Raw genomic sequence first — 11,107 nt, 5'->3', positions numbered from 1 at the left:
GTTCCGTGCACCGGCCATCGCTGCTGCTCCCATGTGCTTGGGGCCTTTGGAGTTCGCCGGCGCACGGTTCAGGTCAATGGACGAAGGAGACGGCCCCGTGAACGACTCGCCCACCTCCGGTGACCCATCCCGTGACGGGTACGCGTACCGCGCCGACTGCGTCCCCAATTCGTGCGCGCCGGGCGTGTACCCAAACGGGGCAGTCGGCAGGGATGTTGACCTTGGAGGAAGGGGCCGGGTCACGGACGAGGCCGAGCTCCCCCCCGAGGCCGTGCCGGCGCCCGGGAGGACCAAGTGCTGAGCGAGCGCTGCGTGGCCATAAAAGAGCATGGCATGCTCTTGCATGACGTCCGCCTTCGCCTCCGTCTTGAGTTGGAGAAGCTGCTCCGCCGCCCGCTGCCGCTCCTCCGCGGCAGCGACATCCCTCTTCCGTTGGTCGAGCGCCCTGCGGCGGTCGGCCCTCTTCTTGCTCTCGATCTTCCTCTGCTCCGCGGTGAGGTCGGCCTTCGCCTTCTTCGTCGCCGGCCCGGGCTCCACGACCACCGGCCCGTCCAGTTGAGGAGCCTCCGCCAAGGGAGGACCGGCAACGGCCGCGAGCTGTGCCTCGTCTCCGATGGTGGTGGTGGCGGCGGCAATCGCTTCGTCGGCCATCTCTAGGTTTTGGGAGTGGAGTGGACTGGGTGTGTTTTGGGAGACAGACAGGCGGGCCAGGGGCGGACAAGGGGAGGACGCGAGCGACCAGCATCCGGCGTCCGCGGCCACGCAAACTCGTCCCAGATTTGGGCCGGGTTTGGGTCGTCCCGGACGCCGCGGCCATCCGTTTTAGGGATGGGTCCGCGCGCTGGGCCGCGTTTTTGTCCGGTTGGACCCATCCGAACGCGCGGGCGCGGTTTGGGTCGCCCCGTTGGAGATGCCCTAGGCTCGTTTATATAGAGGCTTGCAAACTGAATCTGTGGCTCAGCTGGGCTGACTGAAAGTCTAGTCTGTACACTGTTTTCTCGCGAACGTGGAGAACAGATAATTCGTGCAAGACTCGTTCAAGTTCTCAGTGCTTAAATTTCTACCCCACCGCGTTTCGTTTTCCCACGCGCCGGAGGCTCCGGTTTGTAGCCAGTAGGCACTGCTTCAGTATATACTTGAACCGTTCGTGATCTTCGACTAGTAGTAGGCTATAGTGTGAGGATATATACGTCCGTAGAATTCGAGGAAGTGTCGTCGTAGAAACCAGGCATTAGTAGAACGCATGCTGTTGAAACATGATTATCCTCCCTTCTTTCAGGTCAAACATTAGAATACGAATATTAACCTTACTTGAATTCGTAGTCGTCGGTGCATCGTGAATTCTGCGTGTCGTGGTCGTGGAAGGGAGGGAACTGGGAAGGTCGCGATACTACCGCACCCAGTGAACGAAGTTGAGGAAGGACATACCTAGTACACGCATGACTTGTATGACTTGGCCCCTAATCCACATATGCCTGCTACGAAAGGACAGACTTTTTACTATGAAAAGGTGCTGACAAGGATAGCAATAGGTATGGTGTCGATAGGGTAAAGCAATATCACCCGGGAAGATGCATCGCTGAAAATTTCGTTTTCGCAGCTGACATCTTAAACTGCATCCATAAATAAAATAAAAGAAACACCCCCACTCTTGTTATCAAATTCGACTTCAAAAAGACTTTCGACTCAATCAACTGGGACTCCCTACTGCAAATCCTTCGACAAAGAGGCTTCCCGCCCAGATTCTGCGCTTGGATTCAAAAACTACTCATCACATGCAAAACTGCGGTTCTAGTTAGCGGTGCGCCAGGAAACTGGATCAACTGTAAATAGGGGCTACGACAAGGGGACCCCCTTTCACCATACCTATTCATTACAGTAGCTGACCTACTGCAGAAATTAATCTCCAACGCATGCCGTGACGGCTTACTAGCACACCCACTATGTGACGACATCCCATGCCCGGTCCTCCAATATGCTGATGACATGCTAATCATCATAAGAGCCACACCACAAGCGGCAAAAAACCTGGAAAAAAAATCCTAGATAGTTTTGCAAACGCCACAGGCCTCTCCATCAATTTCCACAAGACCACCCTAGTTCCTATGAATGTTGACAACAACATCGCTGACGCCGCGGCAAACGCCCACGGCACCTCCATCTCCTCTTTCCCACAAACTTACATAGGTACGTATGCCCCTATCATCAACCAAGCTCACAGCATCAGCTTTTTAGCCAATCATCGACAGTTGCGACCGATACCTAGCTGGGCTGTGTGCCACCCTCCTCACCAAAGGTGGCAGACTGGTGCTCCTCTCAGCAGTGCTCGATTCTCTGCCACATATTTCATGTCCTCCTTCCTCATACCCATCTCCGTAATAAAAGCAATTGACGCTCCCTGGAGAGATTTTTTCTGGGCCGTCGAGGAAACGTGCACATGTGCACAGTGTCTAGTTGCGTGGGATAAACTTTGTATTCCGACAAACCGAGGTGGTCTTGGCGCCAAAAATTTAAATGCACAGAACATTTGCCTTCTTCCGAAATTTTGCTTTAAATTTTTGCATGCAGAAAACCTACCTTGGAAACATTGGATCCTATCACAATCACCCAACCCATATACAGCCTCCAACCAGTCATACCTCAGTAGACTCATAACAAAACATCTACACATGCTACTACATATCACCACTTGCACCATCCACAATGAAAAATCTTTTTTCTTTTGGCATGACACATGGTTATTTCCAGAACCCCTAGCCACTGCATTCCCAGCTTTATACTCCCACCACACCCAAACCCATGCATTGGTGTGTGATATTGTGCAAAATGGAATTTCTAACAGCCTGCAGTGTAGACTAACTAATGTTGCATCAGAGCAACTTGTCTCTCTCTCTAATCTTTTGCAGGATGTTAGGTTGTCGGATGCACATGACACGAGATCACTACTAGATGGATCTCCTTTCTCCACCAAGGGCCCATACCTGCACATCCAGTCTCAGCTCGAAGATCCAGATGTCACTCCAATTTGGAAATCAAGAGTTCCCAGGAAGGTGAAGGTGTTTGGGTGGCTGCTACACCTAAAAAGACTCAACACTAGGGCCAACCTGTTGCACAAAAACATCATCGACTCAGCAGCATGCCCGAGATGCCAGGCACATGTGGAGGACCGAGCACATCTATTCTTCAATTGCCCATTCTCAGCAGCAATATGGAGATAGCTCGGAATTTTTCCAAATGCTTCTGACTTCCCAGACATCTGGAACACACCTCTTCCTAATAACCTACCTCCACCAGTCTGGAGCTCGGTTGCCCTAATCATACTTTGGAAGATTTGGGACACAAGGAACGCCAAAGTATTCAGAGATATAGACCACACTCCAGCCTTGACAGTTAGAAACATCATTTCCGACTTCACGCTTTGGTCGCACCGCTTTAAGGAAGCGGAAATTAGGGTGGACGCCGATCTGTGGCGTGACTACCTATCCACATGTAACCTTTAGACTCTATGGCAAGCAATATATTCAGGTGGCTTCAAAAAGCTTCAAAAAAAAGGTAAATCAATATCATACCCGTACGTACATGCTAGCTCGTGCGTGTAAAAATTTACTCACACATTTACCTACAAGCACTACGGGAACGGCCGTCAGCACAGACTGTGCCGCCGTCGGCACACCATCGTCGGGAAAGCTCTGGTCGGGATAGATAAGTTGGCCATCGGCACAGACTGGCTGTCGGCATAGACTGATGTGCCGACGGCTTTACCTTTGGCATAGTATTTCAAAATTTTCAAATTTATTTTTGAAAAAAAATTATGTTTTTTTTTAAAAAAATCAAACATTTTTTTTTTACTTTTCTGTGCCGAAGGCTTTACCGTCGGCATAGCATTTAAAAAAAATTGAATTTTTTTTTCACTTTTCTTCTTCTTCGTTTTTACTTGTTAATCCACATATGCCTGCTATGAAAGAACAGATTTTACTATGAAAAGATGCTGACAAGGATAGCAATAGGTATGGTCTCGATAGGGTAAAGCAACATCATACCCGTACCTACATGCTAGCTCGTGGGTGTAAAAATTTACTCACACACTTACCTACAAGCACTACGGGAGAGATACAAGGTGCTGACAGCCAACGGTCGTCGGCACAACCGTACCGACGGCCATCATCGGCACACCGTCGTCGAGATAGCTCTGGTTGGGGTAGGTAAGTTGGCCGTCGGCACAGACTGACTGTCGGCATAGACGGCTTTACCATCGGCATAGTATTTCAAAATTTTCAAAAAAATTTAAAAAAAATCAAATTACGTTTTTTGAAAAAAAACATTTTTTATTTTTCTATGCTGTCGGCATAGCATTTTAAAAAAATTCAAAAAATTTAATTTTTTTTCACTTTTCTTCTTCTTCTTTTTTACTTGTTAATCTTTCACAATGACACCTTTAACCTCTCCCCCCCCCCTCCGGCACGTTTAACTTCTTGGTTGTTTTCGGATGAGTTTGCATGAAAGAAATGACACCTTATTGTTAATACTACCATATCAATCATATTAACCCTTTGAATGTGATGCCACACCTTTATATTTTTGAATTCTAAACAATTACTTAAGTAAACAACAATGAATATATATAAATAATAATAATATAGAATTTGAAAAAAGATTAAATGATTTTAATTTTTTGTCTTTCTATTTAATATGAAATAATTAATATCAGTAAATGCGAATTTGACAAATAATATGTCTAAATTGATCAGAAAAATGAGAGGAATACAATAATGACACACATATCATCTTTTGAACCTACCAAGTTAATTTAGCCAAAAACATGAGCATTAGATCAAGTAGCTCTAGTTTAAATATAACCGACTTTATCAGAAATGAGTTGAGAAACGGTCTCGGTATGGCATAATTTGCCGAAACGAGGCCATATTTGGGACTTGTGTGGGCCCTAGGATGGGAAGCAAGACCCCGAACGCCGATTTCTAATCCGATCCACGGGCGACCATTTTTCATTTTTAGCGTGCCCAAAACAGTTTTTTTGTGAGCAGCTACATGGGGCACATTTTAGTATGACGTGAAACCTCCGTGCGGTGATAGTAGATCACCTATGCACCACCTATCACATGCCATGTGCACGTGTTAACTTTTTAGGAACCCGTGCGGCTTCCGGAGGTGTCCCTCTGAATCCGTTGGAAACTGATCGGATTTGATCTAGGGGTCAACTATCCGTCGCTCCAGAAATTCCGGAAAAAATATTTTTAGTTCTACGACACATCATTATATATGATACTTTTTGTCCGTTTAGTTTGTTCGCTAACGGGTGCACCCGCACGCCCGGTACTGCAACACCGCATGTCCCGGGGGTCCTGTTTTGGACAGATGGCAATTTGAACGAAGTCAAAAAAATCCCACGGATGAGTGTGGCATCATTTTATATGTCATAGTAACTATTTCGTTTGTCAAAATTGGCATACGGCAATTATTTTGAAAAACTCTTCACGAAAAGGGCTATCACGTCCGGAGTTCTATGGATTTCAAGAGAAATGAGGTGGGAAACGGCCTCGGCATGACATAGTTTGCCGAAACGAGGTCATATTTGGCACGTGTGTGGGCTCTAGGATGAGAAGTAAGACCCCAGACGTGGATTTCTAATCCGATACACGGGCGACCATTTGTCATTTTAGCGCGCACAAATTGTTTTTTTGTGAAGCAGCTACATGGGGCACATTTTAGTATGACGTGAAACCTCTATGCGGTGATAGTAGACCACCTATCACATGCCATGTGCACGCATTAGCTTTTTTGGGAATGCGTGCGGCTTTTGGCAGTGTCCCGCCGAATCCGCTAGAAACTGACCGGATTTGAACTAGGGTCAACTATCCATCGCTCCAGAAATTCCGGAAAAAAATGTTTTTAGTTCTATAACGCATGATTATATCTGCTATTTTTTGTCCATTTAGTTTGTTCGCGAATGGGTGCACCCGCACGCCCGGTACGGCGATACCGCATGTCCAAAGGGCCCAATTTTGGCCAGATGGAAATTTGAATGAAGTCAAAAAAATCTCGCGGAGCCGCGTGGCGTCATTTTATATGTCATAGTAACTATTCGTTTGTCAAAATTGGGATACAACAATTATTTTGAAAAACCCCTTCACGAAAAGGGTTATCACGTCCGGAGTTCTATGGATTTCAGGGGAAATGAGGTGGGAAACGGCCTCGCCATGGCATAGTTTGCCCAAACGAGGTTATATTTAGCACATGTGTGGGTCCTAGGATGAGAAGCAAGAACCCGGACGCGGATTTCTAATCCGACCCACGGGCGACCATTTTTTTTTCATTTTTAGCGTGTGTGAGAGCCATGGAAACCTCGAACATTATAGATCATTTCTAAGAATGTTTGTTTAGGTATTTGAAATATTCCATATTTGATATTTTTCTAATATAGATCTTATTTTTCTGCAGAATTTGATATATTATACTTATTTTTCTCAATTAGAATGACTTAGTTATGCTTTTTCGAAAATTGACGTGGAGAAATAGAAAATAGCTATGCCGTCGGCACAGATCTGAAGTGAAAAAAAAATGTTGTGCTGACGGCCAGACTGGTCCTGTGCCGACGGTCAGAACTGTGCCGACGGTGGCCGTCGGCACCTCCGGCCTGTACCGACGGCCAGTTTAACGCTGACGGACATCCTTGTCGCCGCTCTCTGGAGGCTCTTGTGCCGATGGCCTCGATGTTGGGCCGTCGGCACATACGGCGGCCATCGGCACATCTGTGTTCTCCCATAGTGAAGTATAAAAATTTACCTGTCCTACCCGTTGGATCTCGTGTACCCACCAGATATCTATCGGGCAAATCAATAGTACACAACAATTCTCACTTTGCCGCCACATAATAATCGGGTTCTCCTACATGTACTAGCTCGTCGCCTACCTCCAATACTCCTACTTGTCGCCGACCAGACAAGTTGAAGAAACATATAAATGGGTCGATATTTTTTCGATAAGAAGCTTACACACGGTCTATGCATAACCAAGATGCACACAGCCGCACACAATCCGACATACGATTATAAATGGTTGGATAGTCGGAAAAAATAGAGGTAAGTGGAGATGTTGCTTACTCCATGGCTTGCAGCGGGGGCACATTAGTGAAGGCCAGTGTATCAAGACTGATCAGCTTTGCGAAGAGGGTTTACATGGCAATCACATGGGCTAAACAACGATGCCATGAAGGAGGTGTGATGTAGCGTAGATGGCGAGCATCGCATGGTCTTGGAGAGGTGTTGTTGAGGTGATCAGTTCTATTGTTTTGATTCAACAGAAGATTTTTAGTTTTCACCGAAAGTAATGAAGTTGCAACATCAATGGCTAAAAGCGTAGGCATGAAGTGATAGTAGGGTGTTGCATAAATAGGATTGATCATATAATGAAATATAAGTAACATAGTGTTCATATCTAACTTCATTGTGTTTAGGTATATGTTTCAAATATAGTTATGCATACTAACTAAGAGAATTATCTATTGTCCTACCTACCTGTTTTACCGGGGCCAATTTGGAACTACATGTAATTAAGGTCTACCCTTTCGAATAGCCCCTCACGCTCTCCCATCTGACATCCCAAACACACACTCTCTCTTATCTATTCGTTCATCTATTTTATTTCCAAGTGTAAATTTAAAAGGGTCGTATTTGTCGGAATAATTATCAAAATAACAATCTGTTTGAATGTGTGTTTTTTATTTTGGTGAGATCTTTTAAACAAGCCTAAAAATAATAAAAATTTAAACCTAAATTCCGAAACATAATGAAATGTTATGGTTGACAAGGTTTGAACTCAAAGTTAATTTCCAATTATTTTTCCAACTCTGATGAATCAAGTTTGAATCATGGCAAAACAAAAAAAACGCCAAATATTTTTGTCAGTTTTCATAATGTTTTCAAACTTTAACTATGTTTCATACGTTGATTTTCAAATATTGTTAAAATATATTTAATATTGATATTATTTTGAATCTCTCTTTGATGGGAACCTAAATATTTGTACGTGTTACAAACTGAACTTATGGTTTAAAATCTACAGAAGTTTCGAGTTGCCTCGAAAGTGAGAAAATAGAGAGAGAACTTCTGACACGATTCTGAAAAGGGAAGAGAAGAGAGAGAGGGTGGGTGGGACATGCACGCTAACGGTGCACTCACTATAAATGGGCAACACACTAACAGTATAGTAGGCCGGCTTGTGTCTAAAAGCTTTATTTTGAGTTAAATATGTATTTCACCATATTTCCATCACCATATTCACATTTTTCTATCTAAAAATAAAGAAAAATACTACTAAATGATATACATCTAAAAATCCCGAGAGAACTAAATGAAGAATTGAAGATTGAACAGTTATTTTTCTTAGATGAAGATAGAACAGTTGTACAGAAGTAACATATGCATGGGACATGCATTCGGGAGTTTATGTATGCACGTCAGCAGCAGTGCCCAATAGGATTGAGATGTGACTGATCGGGGCTGGCGAGCATCTGCGTCACCATCCATATCCCATTCTCCATCCACCCGTGATCCCCCACCAACGGCCTCGCCGCGCCGGTGAGGACGCTGAGGATTTGCATCGCCAGCAAGAGCATCAGCACCACCTTCGCCATGTTCGCCGCTGCCATTGTCGTCTCGACCAGAATCTCTTGCTATCTCTCTTGACACGCCTGCCAGGTTCAGCCCTCAGCCGAGAAGAGAAAGGGAACTTTCTTCCGAGCTTGAAGATGAGCGCTTCTTGTGCTTTAGGTTGCGGCTAGTTTGGAGAAAGCTTGCTCGTTTATATAGAGGCATGCGAACTGAATCTGTGGCTCAGCTGGCGGGCTGACTGTACCCTGTTTCCTTTGGCGTGTTGCGAACGTGAAGAACGGAGAATTCGTGCAAGACTCGTTCAAGTTCTATGTGCTTAAATTCCACCACGCCGCGCTTCTTTCGGTCTGGAGTTACTGCGCTGCTTCAGTCTGCATTTGGAAAAATTAGGAGCTGTGTTGATGTCGTCTCTCGATCTTCGTTTTTGCTAGTGTAGGCTATGATGCGCGAGGAAGTGTCGCAGAAACCAGCGTTAACGGAAGGGAATGCATGCTGTTGAAACCTTTTACGTCAAACATTAGAATACGAATATTAAGAATTCATAGTCGTCGATGCATCGTGAATCCTGCGTCTATCGTGGTCGTGGAAGGGAGGGAGCTGGGAAAGTTACGATACGTTGCCTAGCTAGTGACGAAGCTGAGCGAGGACATATATATCACAATTTCTATTACGTGCTGGGTCTCCGTCTTGTCTTAGCCAGTGACCACTCGTGTCTACCGTTCGATCAAAATCAAACCGTCCGCTCTCATCCGCGCTAACGTCCAAAATATTGCCGACGAGGACGCCCGCACGCGTCGGCTACTCCCCTTCTTCCTCGCTCCAAAACTGCTCCGGATTTCTCTCTTCTCCCCTCGCGCTGCTCCGCTTCTCCTCCAAATCCATGGCAGATCTTCTCCCCTAAATCGCCGCGCCGCTGCCGATCTCGTCGTCGGGGGAGCCGCTGGGCTGCTCTGGTGTCGAGGACGCGGGGATCGACTCGCCCGTCGGTTCGATTTCGTCCCATTTGAGGTGGAGAGGAGGCGTCTGCGACGGCGTCTTGTCACTAGTAGAAACAAGGGCTTTGATTTTTTGCCCCAAAGACCTTTTGCACCGAATTTGGCACGAACTGGTGCTAAAGGGGGTCATTAGCACCGGTTCGTGCGGTCCAGCCGTTCGAGGGACCTTTAGCACCGGTTCGTGTTACGAACCGGTGCAAATGAGCTATCTTTTGCACCGGTTCGTAACACGAACCAGTGCTAAAGGGTTGGCGTCAGCCGCGAACCCTTTTGCACCGGTTCGTGTTACGAACCGGTGCTAAAGGTCTACCCTTTAGCACCGGTTCGTAACACGAACCGGTGCAAAAGGTTTTTCTGCTCCCCACGCACCTCCACCCCCCCTCCGGTGGATCGCCTTTTTAACAACTTGTAAAATAGAAAAGAAAATGAAAGAAAATTCAAAAAATAAAATCTTTTGAGATTCTTGTATGCTACGCAACCTACTATTAGGGTAAATTAAAAAAATTGAATTTCAGTTTTTTTTGCAAAAAAAGTTTGGAAAATGGTAAACCACAATAACTTTTGCATACGACATCGGAAAAAAGACGTATAATATATCAAAATCATCGTGGGAAAAAGTTACATCCGAATTCACCGGGGTTTACCCAGTTAGCCAATTTTTAGATTCTCAAAATTCCAAATGAAAATACGAAAGCAGGAAGATTTTAGTTTTTGCTATAAATTCCAGATTTTATATTTTTTTTTATTTTTTTAAAATAAATTTAATAATTAAAGATTACTATTACTTTTAGCAAATTTTTAGTTTTTCAAATTTTCAGGTTTTAGGTTTGGAAAATAAAATTAAAAACTAAAAATAATACTATAAATTATAAAGTTAATGTTTATTTATTTATTCAAGATTATTATTACATCATTACTTTTGTTTATTAAAAAAACATTTGAAATTCAAACAATAAAGAAATGTGACATCGACCGATATGTTAATAGGATTGATATGATACTACTATCACATACATGCGCGTGAAGCACTTGGATGCGGTATGGAAAGGAACGAGGAAGTTAAGCGTGCTAGTGCTAGAGTAGTGGGAGGATGGGTGACCGAGCGGGAAGTGTGAGCACGAGTAACTAATTAGACTAGAGATAAGGGTAGTTAGAGACTAAACTTGTGAAATAACTAAAATATTAGAAATTCAAAAGAAAAGAAAAAAGGGAGTGAAAAATAATTCAATTTTTTTTACGGTAGCGGGGTTCTACCGCGGCAGCGTTTTGGGACGTTTTCCTGCCGCGGCAGACCCTTTAGCACCGGTTTGTCCTCTCGTTCGGGCGCCCAACAGCCGCCACGTGGTAACCCCTTTAGCACCGGTTCGCAACTGAACCGGTGCAAAAGGGGGTCCTTTTGCACCGGATGCTTTGCACCGGTTGGGCATCCGGTGCATATGGCTCTTACCAACCGGTGCAAAAGCACCATTTTCTACTAGTGTGTTC

Source organism: Lolium rigidum, chromosome 7 (genome assembly GCF_022539505.1).
Source record: "Lolium rigidum isolate FL_2022 chromosome 7, APGP_CSIRO_Lrig_0.1, whole genome shotgun sequence".
NCBI classification, from domain to species: domain Eukaryota; kingdom Viridiplantae; phylum Streptophyta; class Magnoliopsida; order Poales; family Poaceae; genus Lolium; species Lolium rigidum.
Note: the sequence above shows the minus strand (reverse complement) of the source record.